The sequence below is a fragment of the Hyla sarda genome, chromosome 5 (assembly GCF_029499605.1).
Source record: "Hyla sarda isolate aHylSar1 chromosome 5, aHylSar1.hap1, whole genome shotgun sequence".
Lineage (NCBI taxonomy): Eukaryota > Metazoa > Chordata > Amphibia > Anura > Hylidae > Hyla > Hyla sarda.
The window spans coordinates 301,859,525-301,872,563 of NC_079193.1; the positions used below are offsets into that span (position 1 = coordinate 301,859,525).

General features: G+C 44.1%; 1 protein-coding gene across 3 annotated transcripts in view; it reads left to right on the top strand.

The window, feature by feature from the left end:
• Nucleotides 1–13,039, top strand: part of SGK3 (serum/glucocorticoid regulated kinase family member 3) — a 118,696-nt gene that overhangs the window by 13,428 nt on the left and 92,229 nt on the right. For 2 of the 3 annotated variants that reach the window (XR_008844257.1, XM_056522065.1), the window contains exon 1: nucleotides 12,388–12,540. The exons of the other annotated variant lie outside the window; for it this stretch is intronic. The gene's annotated coding sequence lies outside the window, so the exon portion shown is untranslated. Of the gene's footprint in view, nucleotides 1–12,387; nucleotides 12,541–13,039 lie in introns of those variants that run through there. 3 annotated transcript variants of the gene reach the window in all.

Sequence of the window (13,039 nt, forward strand, 5' to 3'; positions counted from 1 at the left end):
TTTTTTAAATGCCTTTGAAAAAAGACAGAAGTGATCAGCTTTTTTCTTTGCAAGGAAATAAATTTTAAGAGGCATGACAAAGATTTCCTTATTTTGTCCACTTGGGGGCACTGTGGTAGTAGATATTACTCAGATCAAAAATATGAGCATTTCTTTGTTGTGATTTCTTGCTACAGCTATGTACAAAATGTTATACTCACAGGGGGAGATTTAACAAAACCTGTCCAGAGGAAAAGTTGCTGAGTTGCCCATAGGAACCAATCAGATCACTTCTTTCATTTTTCAGAGGCCTTTTCAAAAATTAAAGAAGTGATTTGATTGGCTTCCTCTGGACAGGTTTTGATAAATCTCCTCCCTTGTTTCTAAATCCCTAAACTACAGTAAAAATGCTTTAAGTCATAAGAGAGGCATTCAGAAATTACTTGTAAGGATAAAGCCCAAGCAAGTACCCTGATAGGTTTTTTATGCTCATACTTTTTGCAGTAGCCTTCTAGTCTGAAATCCCTTCATTCACACTAAGACCATGCTCACACGGCAGAATTTCTGAGCAGAAAACTGCAGAAATATTCTGCTCGTAAAATTCCACTGCAGCAGAGTCCCACTGATTTCAACGGGATTCTGCTGCACTGTGCACACAGAGGGATTTTTGCGGCAGAAACATTTGCCGAGGAAATCCAAATTCCGGTGTCCACAGAAAGAATAGTCAAGAAATGCCTTGCTGTCTATGAGACGGTGCATTTCCAAGCAGTCCTATCGCCTGCCGGATCAATTAAATGTGTTGGCCGCATGAATATGGCGTAAGGATTATCCGATGGAATATGCCATTTGCTGTGGGTAACAAATTTAGTGGATTCTGTTCATTCTTTCGGTTGGTCAAAACTCTGGAATTTTGGTAGAGAAATTCCACATTGTGAACAGTGCAGCAGAATCCCATTGAAAACAATAGCAGGCTGCTGCACTGAAATTCTGTGACATTCTGTAGTGTGATTGGAACCTAATAGTGCAGTCCTGTGCAATAAACAAGTGTCACATACTGTATATGGATGTTTCTGATTATCAGATTCTATAATAAAGGAGGTCTGTCAGCACAAATGGGTTATTCAAGGTGAGAAAAACATAGCTGCTCTTTTTTCAAAAATAGCACCACATTTGTCTTCTGGTTGTATGTGGTATTGCAACTCAGCTCTATTTATTCTAATGGAACTGAGCTTCACTATCATACAACAATTGCCCAATAGTTTGCTATAGTCATCCCTGAGAAAGCCACGCATAGTGGCAAAACATGCAGGAAGTAGCAATGTACTTGGATTTTACGTAGAACAAAGGTAAAGGAAAAATGTCGGCCACTCACCATTTCTTCTTACTTTTCCTTTATTGCAATAACATATTCACAAAATACTTAATGGTATCGGGGGTGGACAAATCCAGGGGGGTACAAGTAGGCGACAGCAGCCGTTGTTTCGCACTAGGTCAGTGCTTTGTCGGGCCCGACAAAGCACTGACCTAGTGCGAAACAACGGCTGCTGACGCCTACTTGTACCCCCCTGGATTTGTCCACCCCGATACCATTAAGTATTTTGTGAGTATGTTATTGCAATAAAAGAAAAGTAAGAAGAAATGGTGAGTGGCCGACGTTTTTCCTTTACCTTTGTTCTACGTTGATTCCATAGCTGCATTATAGCGGCTATTTCTACTGTAGCAGCAGGTGTAAACTTTGCAAATTTTCTGCATGGAAATTCTGTACAGCAGATATGCAGCATGTAAAGTAATACTTATATAGGTGATATTTTGGAAACTCACACACAAGCTACATGGGAATAGACATTTGGTGTGGATTTAAAGGGGTACTCCGGTGGAAAACTTTCTTTTTTTAGATCAACTGGTGCCAGAAAGTTAAACAGATTTGTAAATTACTTCTATTAAAAAATCTTAATCCTTCCAGTACGTATTAGCTGCTGAATACTACAGAGGAAATTATTTTCTTTTTGGAACACAGAGCTCTCTGCTGACATCACGAGCACAGTGCTCTCTGCTGACATCTCTGTCCACTTTTAAGAACTGTCCAGAGTAAGAGAAAATCCCCATGGCAAACATATGCTGCTCTGGTCAGTTCCTAAAATGGACAGAGATGTCAGCAGAGAGCACTGTGCTCGTGATTCAGCAGAGAGCTCTGTGTTCCAAAAAGAAAATAATTTCCTCTGTAGTATTCAGCAGCTAATAAGTACTGGAAGGATTAAGATTTTTTAATAGAAGTAATTTACAAATCTTTAAAATAAGGTGCAGCTCACAACAGAAGGACCGAGGTAATTAAAGCTATAGCCGGACCCCACCGGCAGCAAAATAGAAATATAGTCAAAATAATAGCTTATACCTCTAGGACCTCACCAACCTTGGTGCATAATGATGGGGGTGGAAATAAATTTAAATATAACTATAAATTTAATGCTGTTATTTTTACATTTATTTCCACCCCCATCATTATGCACCAAGGTTGGTGAGGTCCTAGAGGTATAAGCTATTATTTTGACTATAATTTACAAATCTGTTTAACCTTCTGCCACCAATTGATAAAAAAAAAAAAGTTTTCCACCGGAGTGCCCCATTAAATCTGCAGCATGTTAATTTATGGTGTGGATTTTAGAGAAGAAAGGATGTGCAAAGCAGCTCTCTGAAGCCACCTTTGAGAGGTAGCTTTCTCCTTAAGGGTCTATTCACACGTACAGTATTCTATGCAGATTTGATGCCCAGGATTCCAAGCCGTGTTCAGTCAGTCAGTTTACATTGAAATCTGCAGCAGAAAATCCTGCACAACAAATCAAAATACTGTATGTGTGAAGAGACCCTGAGGGGGAGATATATCGTTGCTTTTAGAGCATTTTTTTTGTCTATGTTTTGGCGCAGTGCAGGCGCAAGCAGCATATTTAGTGACTTTTATGCGTCTTTTGATATAGACAGTTTCACTCTTTTTGCCTACCTGTAGAACTTTTTCTTTTTGACCATGCAGTGGTCACGTATTTATCACTTGCGACTTTTGTCTAAAGTGGCTATTTTGTGTGCAAAGGTACTTTTTTAGGTGCAAAGCTACACCACCTACCAGTAGGCGTGAGAATCACTTCTACCTTCCGTAATTCAACCTTTAACCCCTTGTGGACGACAGCGTCCCTCTCCCCTTCTATGACATGACCTCAGGAGCTGAACGCAGGTCATAGCTGGGTGATCCTGGTGGCTATCTGCCACCAGGACCCATTACTAATGCCAGACATCACCGATCACGGTGATGCCCGGCTTTAACCCCTTAGACACTGTAATTTGATTGTAGCGTCTGAAATGCAAGTAAAAAGGTCCCGGCAGCTCTGTGAAAGTAAGTAAAAACACCTAACCTGCCAAATTCAGGACCTGGGAAAGTGTCTACTTCCCTCCCTCACAAGCGTCTAGATAATGTGTATGTGGTAGAGCTTTTCCCACCACAGCAGAGCTGCGCAAAATTAATCATCCTGCTGCACCTTCTTGATAAATAAGATGCACGTTAGTCAAACCCACCACCCAAATAAACGTGGGACAATAGCTCTACCGTAGACATTTGATAAATCTGGGCCTAAGTGTTTCTTCAATTGGGACCTTTAGAACATGACTGGGGATTTATGCCAAGCCAGAAATTTCTCCAGAAGAAAATAATACCAATATGTAGAGAGTCCTATCTCTGCTGGCTGGCTACAAAGAGGCTTATCATCATGGGACCAAAGGGGGATTTTTTTCCTCGAGGAGAGCATCTCGGCCGGTGATTGGCTGAGTGGGCCATCACTTCTTTACTGCAAAAGCTTGTGCCAAGAAGCAGAGATGGAGCCTAGATTAGCAAGTGAGAGATGGGTTGCCGTACAGGAGATCTCGGGGGTCCCAGCATTCAGAACACCTCACGAGCAAACACTTATGCCCAATCCTTTGGATAGGAACTAAGTTTTATTAAGTGGATTATCCCTTTAACTATTTGATATCAAGTGGTTGTGTTGAGTTACTATATTGATGGCCTTTTCTGAGGATAAGCCATCAATAAAAGTCAGTCATAGAAAAGCCTTTCAATGGCCACTGTTATAATGTAACAGATCTTTACAGGAACAGAACAAAACATTTATCAAGGGGTTCTGAAAATAAAACTGATTTGACATTCTTGTTCAACAGTCTCTCCCACAGACATACTCCCCCTACTGGTGTATGCTAGAAAATCTATGACAGTATTTAAAAGCAGAAGAAGCAGCATGGCAGCCTTCCTCTCACCAAGGGCCCCAGAGTGGTAGTTTATAAAAAAAAAAAAAGAGGTAAAGCCAAATATTTGTGTAAAAAAGTGTTGAATTTAAGCCACATGCCTTTTTCTGCACCTGCGTCAGCAGCACAGGATCAGGGCAGGTTTTAAGCCTTTGAACTGTTAGCCTAGGTTTCCAAATTTTTTTGTTATTGAGCTGTGATGTCCCTGTACAGGATATACATCTCACAGTCCCATCAGCATGAGTCTCTGCACGTCCCCAGGGCTCACCTGCAGTGTACCCCCATAATGTAATTAGTTGTATATTATGTGTAAAGGACCTTTGATATGGTCACATGGTTGTTAGTCATGATAATGGTTGTCACATGTTAAAGTCACATGCTTTGTTACCATGAGAGCATTAGCTGATCAGATGACCGGCAGCTAGCCTATAGGCTCCTTGCACAGCCCCCTTTATAAGGAAGGGAGGAGCTGCAATCTGCCTCTTTTTGCTCTTAGATCCTGAGGTCAAGTCCAGTCCAGACATCTCAGAGCCAGTGTCCAGCACATCTGGAGGCCTCAACCTAAATTACAGCCACAAGTCCAGTAAGTCAAGTCATCTCTGTCGGCTGTCACTATCTTCAGTCAAGTCAAGTCTATTATAATCAGCGTTGCTGTCCTTAAGTCTGTCAAAGTCACTGCAAGTCCCAGCAAGCTGCAAGGTCCCCTGTGTTACTGGACACCTCTCTGGGATCCCGGTTTAGCTGTAAAGACTGTACCATCTGTCTACGTCAGTAAAGTTACTGTTAACCCTGACCTGGCATTGGAATCTTATTTGCCCTGCCTAACTATGACTAGCGGTGCTACCGTTCAGGTGGTTCTAAGTTAAAACCACGCCCTGGTGTCACGAACAGGGCGTTAACACCATCTGCCCCTGGACTGCAACATCTGCCCCATACACCTCACATCGCACCCCAGTGGCGCACCACAAAACTTTTGAGTCGCTTACAGGATACGGGTGTGTGCCTAAGCCATAAAGCCACAAGTCCTCCCCCCTAGTATGAGTCTAAATTGTGTCCAAGAAAAATCGCATTCAGATGCAAAAAAAGTTTGAGCTAGAAAACTGTTCTCATTGCAAAGAGCTACTGGCAGTTGCCGATAAAGTAGAGGGGGAGGTAAAGAAAACTGTATTGTGTATTGTTGAAAAGTCTGTGAAAGTGAAAATATGCAAGATCAGAACTGAAGCCATGTTACACGCCAAAATGTCTGCCGTTGAGTCGGCAAGGGTTAACCAGTTGGTCAAGAAGCGCGCGAAAGGGTCCCACCAAAGCCATTGTCCTGGCCCTGGGCGTGGGGATCATGTTGCTGTGTCCAGTCTGAGGTGTGACGGGAGGGGGGGCGGACGAAGAGGATGCACCGCTCTGACACTTCCAGTCCCAGGCCCCACTGATGACGTCCTTCCGGACGGTGGCCATTTTGGTGGAGACCAGTATAAGAAGCGATGCGGAGCCTGACCTCTTCAGTTCAATGGAAGTGCTGGCTGAGAGCAAGAAGATGGTGGAGGCGCAGCTATCCACGTGTGTGAAGAGTCCCAAGATGGAACCGGACGACCGACAGATTGCCGCAGCCCAAGTGTTCCAGGAGTTAGCGGATCACCTGCACAAGCTCTTCATCTGGGCCAAAAACGTCCACCTGACAGTGCCGCTACCGGAAGACGATGGAGAGTGGGCCGCCACCCCGGCGGGAGGTACGCCGAGGTCGTCACGAGAGCCGTCGCCGGTGAGGTTGTCACCGCACCACCGGAGCTGGGTCGAGATCCCAACAGAAGAGTCAGAAGTGAGTACCTCGGCCGAGGCTGATTTTTCTACCCCTCCTTCTACTCCTAGCCCAGAGAGAAAGCCCCAGACCAAAGAGGCTGAAGGGACAGTTGCACGCCCCCGGTCACCACCGTTACCCAGGTGGCTATTTGACGACGAGCCTGACTTAATACAATATATGAGGGAGCACCCCCTTCCACTGCCAGGGAAGCCCCTTCCCTCAGTTCCTCCAAAAGGGCTAAGAGAGACGCTGAGGTGGCCGCCATTCTGGAGGAACTGAGAATGTAAAAGATGGACAGGTATGGGCCGAAGCAGCTGCCGTTCGAGGACCGACAAGTGCAGCAGCAGGATACAAAAAACCTAGAGGCCCTGTACATAAGAAAGTTAGAGTGCCCCCAGGAGGGTGAGCCACCCCTGGAGCACGGCCGCGTGACAGTGTTCAAGTTCGACAAAGTGAGGGGGTTTGGCACCCTTATGGGCTGTCACCATGGGGGCATCCTCATAGTGAACAGGAGGGCAGTGCAGAAGGACTATCTCCCCCTAGCTATGCATTCTTTCAAGAGCGAGGAGATTCTGAAATACACCCCTGTACAAAGCCTGCAAGGGGAATGGGCAGCAGCTGTCACCAGGCTTAAGAACCCTATGCAGATTCCCTTTGCCTAGTTCCCCTCTGAAGATTGTGGCTCAGATCCCTTCGGTCTTCAACCCTAAGTGTCAAGGGAGCAGTTGTCCAAAAAGAGTATCCAGATTCACCTGCTATGGATCCCAAGTATCTGCGCCAAGGCTCCCCCACAGATGTGCCCAGGCCTACTCAGGCTGTTGAGGAGATTTGGCCTGATCATCGGGAACCAACAGAAGTACCCAGGCCTACTACTGCTGTCGAGGATGTGTGGCCTAACCAGCGGGTACCAACCAAAGTGCCTCGGCCCCCTCCAACTGTTTAGGAGATTTGGCCAGATTAACAGGCACCAACTGTCATTCCACCAGTGGCGCAAGCTGCTGCTGTACAAGTGGTGGTCACTGTGAGTCCGACCATCACTGAATCCTGTTTGTCCCATGTCTCATGGAACACACATGTCAACCCCATGGAGGGGGCCCAGTCTCGTGGTCCTAGGTATATGTCACAGCCTAGAAAGCAGTTTGACTGGCGAGGTTGGAGTGGAAGAGTACCTATGTGAAAAATGTTCTATTTGTATACTCGTGTACAGTAACTTCACCAGACTTGGTCATATGACTAACTGACTTCTGTGTGCAAACACAATTTTTGTTGTCTCAGGATTCTACAGCAATGTTTAAGCAAAGTGCCTGACGAATTTGTCAAGAAAGCTTTTGCAGTAACCAAGCTAGTAAGTGTTGTGCCCGGCTTTGGCCAAGAGAATCCTTAGGTACAGGAGACCAACCTGAGCTTTTCGCAATTGAACTCTATAGTGTATCTGGACTACTGAGCGTAACATGGACATCTGCGTAAATATGCCATAGCAATATATTTTGCTCACCATTATGCACAAGGGAAATGTGGTAGGTACTGCACTATAATTGTTGTAGTATAATAAAAATGTACGTACTTTGTTGTACACCAAAAAGTCATAGTGTACCATATTCTCTTGTATATAGTCATAAGTACACATAATGTCATGTACACATGTTTCACGTACAGTAGGACTGTAACCCTCACAACCACACAGTCCATAAAAATGACTAAAATGTCAAATGTGACAGGATACTTTGCTGGCCCGAAGGAATTCCTGTTACCAACAAAAGCATGTAATAAAATTCAAAGGTAACATAATGTCAAATGTTATCTAAGAAAAATGTCTAGCATAAGAAAATGTCTAGCATAAAAATAAATAGTGTTCTGGGGAGAAGTGTGTAATGCCAAGGAACCCCAGTAGCCAAGGCATTAGGCAGAAAGCCTCCAGTAACCCAATCCGCCAGTGTTATGTCTTAGTAAAGTATAAAGTGTTGTTATGCATAGTCAAATGTCACAGTATGCATAGTCAAATGTCATAGTATGCATAGCTATAGTCTAATGTTATGATATACATAGTCATAGTCCATAAGTCATGGTATACCATAGTCATAGGTATGTTGTTATTATTATACATAATCCTTATTCTCTGTCAATACAAAATCGACCCAAACAGAGACTCTATTGTGCTATAAAAACAGCCTGGAAATGGACGTTGGATAGAATGCTCCACGACTGCATTTGGCCCCACTGCCGTTTCGCTCCTCAAAGCTTTCCAGGACAGACATCAAGGGTGACTTTAGTTAAGTAGGGGGGTTTGTGATGTCACAGTATGGGATATGCATCTCACAGTCCCATCAGCTTGAGTCCCTGCACGTCCCCAGGGCTCACCTGCAGTGTACCCCCATAATGTGATTAGTTGTATATTATGTGTAAAGGATCTTTTGATATGGTCACATGGTTGTTAGTCACATGATAATGGTTGTCACATGTTAAAGTCACATGTTTTGTTACCATGAGAGCATCAGGTGACCAGATGACCCGCAGCTAGCCTATGGACTCCTTGCACAGCCCCCTTTATAAGGAAGGGAGGAGCTGCAATCTGCCTCTTTTTGCTCTTAGATCCTGAGGTCATGTCCAGTCCAGACGTCTGAGAGCCAGTGTCCAGCACATCTGGAGGCCTCAACCTAAATTACAGCCACAAGTCCAGTAAGTCAAGTCATCTCTGTCTGCTGTCACTATCTTCAGTAGTCAAGTCTATTATAGTCAGCGTTGCTGTCCTAAAGTCTGTCAAAGTCATTTCAAGTCCCAGCAAGCAGTGAGGTCCCCTGTGTTACTGGTCACCTCTCTGGGAACCTTCTGTCTACCTCAGTAAAGCTATAGTTAACCCTGACCTGGCCTTGGACTCTTATTTGCCCTGCCTAACTAGGACTAACGGTGCTACCATTCAGGTGGTTCTCAGTTAAAACCATGCCCTGGCGTCATGAACATTTTGGGGTTAACACCATCTGCCCCTGGGCTACAACATCTGCCCCATACACCTCACATCGCCGTGGCGCACCACAAAGCCAAAGACAGAAGTGTATTCAAAAGGGATGGGAAATATAAAGTAAGGACTAATACTTCTTCCTACTGGATCCACTTCTGATATTGGCTTAATAACTGCAGTGGCATATTTCCAAAAAAACACCAGAAAAAAAACCTATGTGGAAATCAAGCCTTAGGGTACGTTCACACGGATGGATCCGCAACGTATTTTACTCTGCGGATCCGCTGACAATGGACCCCTACATTGTGCCTCAAGCTGTGCCTGCTCGTAGCAGCGATCTACCACTACGAGCAGACACACTGCGATGTGCGAGTCACGGCGCTCATGTGCAGTGTACTCGCACACAACGCGGCTGCTCCCCCTGCTCCCTGAGCTAGGCCGAGAGCAGCCGCGATGTGTGCGAGTATACTGCACATGCATGCAGCGACTCGCATATCGCAGCGTGTCTGCTCGTACTGGTGGATTACAGGCACAGATGGAGGCACAATGTAGGGATCCATCATCGGCGGATCCGTCCGTGTGAACGAGCCCTCATGCAGTGTTTCCACTTGGCAGTTTTTTTTTTGGGGGGGGGGGGGGGGAAACTGCCACTATAATTTTTTTTTTTGCGAAAGCAAGAAGTGGACCCATGACTAAGGAGATGTTTGAGTCCTTCCTTTATAGTTCTCATTCCTATTGAATCCACTTCTGGCTTTGGCTGAAAAACTGCAGTAGAAGTTTAAAAAAATAAAAAATACCAAGTGAAAATGGAAAATTTGGGACACTGGCATGTGCTGCCGGCTATGACTGCTTGGAAATGCCTCATCTCCATAGACTGCAATGCATGCATTTCCAAGCGGATTCCGCTGAAAGAATAGATACGTCAATTCTTTCTGCTGAAGCCAGAATTTAAATTTTTGGCGTGGAAATTCTTCAATGTGCACATTGCAGCAGAAATTCATTAAAAACAACAGGACTCTGCTGCAACAGAATTTCCAAGCTGAATTTTCCCGCCGAATTGCGCTTGGAGATCCCGCCTTGTGAATGAAGCATTAGAAAGCAGACACCTTAAAAAGAAATAGAAACACAAAGGGGGAGATTTATCAAAAACTGTTCAGAGGAAGAGTGGTGCAGTTGCCCATGGCAACCAATCATATTGCTTCTTTCATTTTTAAAGAGACCTGGGAAAAATGAAAAAAGCAATCTGATTGGTTGCCATGGGCAACTGCACCACTCTTCCTCTACACAGGTTTTCATAAATCTCCCCCAAAGACTATATTTATTGATACTGACGTACCGCCAAGTAGTAAGACTCTTAGGTATGTGTGCACAGTATACACCTTCACAGAGCATGTAACAAATGAGCTGTGACAGGTTTCTCTCTCCTACTATAAGATCTTATCTGCCGTAGCTCACAACCTGTTTTTATATAGAAAAGAGCCAATCGAAACTCCTTTTTTGCACTTGCATTGCCATCGATGCCCAAATCTGTACTTAAAACTTGCACACCTTTTATAAAATGAATGCATTTTAGTTACCTAAGACCAAGTTTACGTGAACCTATTATGATCAAATATTTAGCACTCATATTATGAGTGTCCTGGCCCATCCGTTGCTATACCATGCTTCTGAAGCTATGTGCATGGGCTTTTATAAAACCCCACTCAGATGTATGGGACAGTCCCAGAATTCTTTGCAATAAATTTTAATATATCCTACGCCTCTTGCCGACTCAACATGACTGCATATTATTAGATCCAGGTAATACCTTAGGGTACGGTTACACTGTTCCTGCCCTGCTGCCAAAAACAGAATGCCAACGTATACTGATAACAGGAGCAGCAGAACCTCATTAACTTCTGTGGCCGAAAGGAGTCCCCTCGTAGCTCCTTTCCGGAAGTATACACCATTTTAAACATGCACCAGTTAGTAATGAGCCAGATTAAAAATAGTGGATACATCCTGAACTGGGTCACTAGGTGAGACTCCATTTAGCCATAGAAGTGAATGTGGTCTGCTGCTCTCGCTGACAGTATACGTCAGAATCCCGTTTTCGGTGGGATGCCGATGGATCCGAATAACAGGGGCAAGAACGCTATGTAATCATACACATAAATGGGTACTCCATTGGAAAAAAAAAAATCATATCAACTGGTGCCAGAAAGTCAAACATATTTGTAAATTACTTATATTAATAATCTTCCCAGTACTTATCAGCCGCTGTATGCTTCAGAGGAAGTTGAGTTGTTTTTTCTGTCTGACCACAATGCTCTTTACTGACACCTCTGTCCATGTCAGGAACTGTCCAGAGAAGGATAGGTTTGCTATGGGGATTTGCTCCTACTCTGGTTCCTGACAAAGTTAGAGGTGGTAGCAGAGAACACTGTGGTCAGACTGGAAAGAACTACACAACTTCCTCTTGAGCATAAAGCAGCTGATCAGTACTGTAAGGATTAAGATTTTTTTTTTATAGAAGTAATTTTACAAATTTGCTTAACTTTCTGGAGCCAGTTGATTTGACATTTTTTTTCCCCACGGAGTACCTCTTTAATTTCCCCTGCAGCCACCATTTCCTTCTTTTTTAGGTCTTGGCCATTTTATAACTTGTAGCTTCTGGTAGAGTTGAACGAACTTACAGCAAATTGTCTCGTAGCGAACCTTGCAGCTCGGCTGTTGATTACTTTAGTCTGCATAAATTAGTTCAGCTTTTCAAGGGCTCCAGTTGCCTGGAAAAGGTGGATACTGACCTGGGAGACCTAAGACTGTCATCCCGGACTGTTCCAGGCAACCAGAACCCTTGGAAAGCTGAACTAATTTACGCAGACTAAAGTAATCAACAGCCGAGCTGCGAGGTTCACTACCAGCCAATTTACTGTAAATTCGCTCAACTCTAGCTTCTGGGCCCCAATGCGAAATCTGCAACAGGGTTCCGTGTGCTCTTTATAATCCTGATCTCTTATGGGACAGATGTGCCATGTGGCCCTCCTAGGCACCAGGGCCCTGATGCAACTGCTACCTCTGCTCCCCTTATAGTTATGCCCCTGACTCCAGACATAGGTTCCTGTTTCCAAATGCATCCTGTACTGTTACGCCACTAAATATCCTGTGCAAAAACTCACTTAAATTAGCATATCAACATTTGGAATCTATTTATTCAGCTTCATATGGTTTTTTGTTTTTTTCCATCTTACTTTACACGCACCCACTTCCTGAAATCCTTGCTGGAATTTCGGATTGGAATTTCGGAATAGGAAAAAGTTTCATATTTTTAGCTGAAACTTCCTGGGCATGGAGCAAGTCTAACAGGAAAGCTGAAAAGGCTGAGTGCATATAGCAGGCAGCACTCTGATCTGATGGCTCAGCCTGTTCACAGGAGGAGCTCTGCTGACACGTCAGAAAAGACACTTGTAAACACATAGCTTGTAGCAGGCGAACCCCAGGAAAAAGACAGAAGACAGAGTTCAAACCTCACGCACAGGGCGCCTGCCTGGTATGTAATCTTCCTATTTACCCTTTCTGCTCCATGAAAATCAAGCGGATAACTGGGATTTACACAACTTTGTCACACTCTGAAGCCTAGGAACAAGCAAGGGAGCTGCTTCTATGGGGATCTGCTGATTCTATCAGATGGGGGAGGGGGGATTTATTGCAAGTTAAGGGAAGTTATGGTGGGTGGCGAAGAAGTTTGGCGCTCCTGGATATTTACATTTAGTGTAAAAAGTGCATACTAGTTGGGCTGCTTGTGAACTTGGAGTAGAAGTCTCACTGCCTTTCCACAAGGTTACTGACATCTATATGGCGTGAAAGTATACGATATATCTATATATATATATATATATATATATATATATATAATATATATATATCCTGGGGCATATGTGTTCATGCTGCGGCTTTCAATGCTGTTTAGAGCCGTTGCTTCTATTGCGTGAAATGTTCCAGAATATTGCAGTCAATGAGAGTGTATCTTAAGGGTACGTTCACACGTA